Source organism: Acartia tonsa, chromosome 8 (genome assembly GCF_053477335.1).
Source record: "Acartia tonsa isolate MP-2025a chromosome 8, ASM5347733v1, whole genome shotgun sequence".
NCBI classification, from domain to species: domain Eukaryota; kingdom Metazoa; phylum Arthropoda; class Copepoda; order Calanoida; family Acartiidae; genus Acartia; species Acartia tonsa.
Genome location: NC_137267.1, coordinates 15,135,245 through 15,138,824, shown reverse-complemented (window position 1 = coordinate 15,138,824; position 3,580 = coordinate 15,135,245).

The window sequence follows — 3,580 nt, the reverse complement described above, 5'->3', positions numbered from 1 at the left end:
ACTTCTAGAAAAGTATAGAAGTCAAACCAAATTATAAGTAAGTTTGTTGAAAACTGCTTTTATAAGGATAATGTTTAAGGACATACTTATTTTGTTGTTCTAGGAATCAGCATTCCAAAAATCAAACCAATCGGACAGTTATATGACATAAATATTTATTGTTAAAAAAATAAATTAACACAAGGACATTCTGGTAACATTTATAGTATTGCTCCGGTTTCTAAATCATATCTAACTACTACAGTAATCACCATGCAAAATTTGAAATCTTTAGGACAACAAAAAGCTATCTGTTTCAGACAGACAGACGAACTAACCCTGAATATAGAAAGGCTTTGCTTTAAAAATGTTTGCTTGTATATTATTTATCTAAAGAGTAGACACTTTGTAGACACAAACATGTCAAAAGATAGAGGAAGAAAATGATAGATGGTAACGCTTTTTAAAGTATAATGTTCATGATAGATAGTAAGATATCTACAGATTATAAGGATACTTATAAATATTGCTATAATTTAACTTTGGAAAAGAATCTACAATATTTTCAAACATTGATGTACATTGTACACGTTGAAGGGAAGTGTTAAACCCTCCCAAACTTTTGTATGATTCATACCCAACAAATTTATATAATTTTTATTTTAGGTATTCAAGTTGGAGTATTATATCTATTTACTGCTTCAGACATAGATAATGGTGTACCTACCTAATAAAATTATTGTACAAATGTAAATTTTATGTAAGCAATTTAGTCAATCAATTTAGCCTTGTGATAGTTATAATTTCATCTGCATTATTTATACCTAGCCCCTGTGAGACAGGAACATGCTATATTTTGAAAACATCATCATTTACAAATATTTCAGCAAGGTTTACCACTTAACCAGATTAAATTTACAAATCTTAACAAAGGTTTATGTGTAGAAGTTAACTGCTCGTGCTCATATCTTTAAAATCTTTAGGATAGGAAGGGATTTTAAGCATCTAGGATTATTGTCTAAAAATAAACTTTTTCAAGCATGAAAAAAAAGCATTATATTACAATGCAGATTTTTGAAAATTTCATCTTTCCTGCTAGAGTAGAAATTTGCATATTTACGTAATAAAGTAAATGAATATTGGTTAAGGTTGGCTTGTCAAATTTGAATATTTGAGTATTCCTATAGTTTTATTCTTTTTATGTTTTGATTTTGTAATTTCTAAAATCTGACTGAAATTATCAAATTTTTCTATACTGTTCCAATCTTAGGATGATTATTTCAATTAAGAAAGTATTTGGTATTGGATGTATCCACCTGATCATCCCAATTTCATAGGGGGGAATAAAGAAATATTATTTTACCAGTTTAACCCCATCCCACAGCAAAAATCATGTGCACTACAATGGTCTTCACTAAAAATTTATAAAACAATACCCTTATTAGAGATAGGCTTTAATTATGAAAAGTATATCTAATACAATTAATCTATCATAATCTGATAGTGTGTTTACATTGTTAGTCTAATAACTCATAAATTTATTGTTCTTTTATGAAAAGAAACATGCACTGTACACAAAAATACCCATTTCCCTTGAGGCAGATATTTATATAGTAGTATAGTCTAGTAGATAAAAAAAGATAAGTATCACTAAAAATAGTCAGTGTGAAAACATTAAAAGATTTTTTTCTCATTTAAGTAACTATTACTTTATTTGAAACTAATAATTCTGCTCATTTGATTAGGGGATAAATTTTGAAAATCTCTCTAAACGATCAACCAAGATGTTCAGGAGAACTTAATGGCCATACACACAGAGAGACATCCTATTGCTTTAGTATCTATATAACTATTCCCTATATCTGAACAAGAGTATGGGAACAGAAAATAATTGCCTATCTATTTTATTTTCGATATTACACAAAATATGATTGCATATGTATTATGTATGTACGTTGTAGCAATAAAATGAATATTATTTTCTTCCATTTATATATATGTATAATAGATGTCGATAAAGAAGGTATAACATTTAGTGCATTTTAATCCAGAGAGAGAGAGAGAGAGGGGACAGTTGGCTGTTTATTACACTAGTACCCATAGTTTTATGATACCGTATTCTTATTCGTTAGATTAACAACTTTGGGGACTTTTATTGAATTTTGATTGGTTATTCCATTAAGTTGAGTTTCATCCATTAATTGTAATCAACAGAAGGAGTAATTCTGTGTATTATCATTGGAATGTACATCAATTTGTAGGCTCTTGTCCCCTGTAGATCCCTAGTCTAAGTAACAACATTTTAGGGGTAATAGATAAGTAGTTAAAGAATTGCCAAGAAAAAAGAAACTTACAAATACATTAGTTTTTCTAGACACATTAGAGCTAATCACAAACGGTTTATTAGGGACCCTTTAAAAATAAGGGTATCTTAAGCTTTACTTTAGTTTGGGGGAGATAGGCTACCCTTAAATTTAGTAATGTCAAGCTTAAGTAAAGATTTTGATAGGCATACTTTAGCCTTACATAAACCTCTCATAAACAAGTGTACATGAGCCTGTACTAAACCTTCTTTATTACATCAACTTGCAATAAAAAATAGGAATATTTTAAAATCTTTCTTAACTTATCCTTTATGTATTTGTTTATGTAAAATAACGTGGATTTAAAAAAAAAAGTATTTCATAAATAAATTACAGTTCTCTTTGCATTATTTGTAAGAATAGTGTTGGATAAACGGCATTTTATTGCAAAAAAATCAGTATAAGACCGTGACGTATGAACACACTGCCAAAAATAACTAACTCAAATGTCATTTTCACATCTTTATTGATAATAACATTAAAAAAATACATACTTGATCAGCAGAGAATCAACATAGGAAAATGTGACCAACACCTGGCCCTCCCACCTTATCTAGGGATGGTTACCTTTCAAAAGTAGTTAGACACAGATGTGGACATTACACATAACTGGATCATACACGGAAATTCTAAGATATTAATATAAAATTACTACAAAATAAACAAGAGATAATTTGAATAAAAAAGGCCCTATATATTTGAATTACAGAAAAAGTTACTTAATAAGAAAAAGGGAATAAAAACTTAACAAATGAAATAAAATTGATTTAAATGAAAGTACCTGATTTAAGTTTTGCCTAATATCACTAAAATGCACAGATAGTATGTTTAGCTTGACCTTTTATAACCTACTGGCATTAATATGTACAAATAAAACTGGTTTTTCTTAATATTTGCTGTACAAAATAAAATAATTTTAACTTATACTAATTTTTTATATATTTTATCAAGAAACACAAATTTGATTATTTAGACAAAAAATGTACAGTTTTTAATATTTTAAAAGACTTTATATAAATTTAACCCTTTTCAGACGACATTCCCCACAGGGAACAAAAAAAAAAATCAATATAATTGCATTTTTTTTTAACTTAAATCTAATTTTCAAACAAAATATATCAAATATTAATCATATATCAGCAATAGATCTTAACTTAAATCTAATTACAAACAAACATATCAAATTAATCATATATCAATAATGGATCATCAATAGGATCTGCTGCATAAAAATCCAT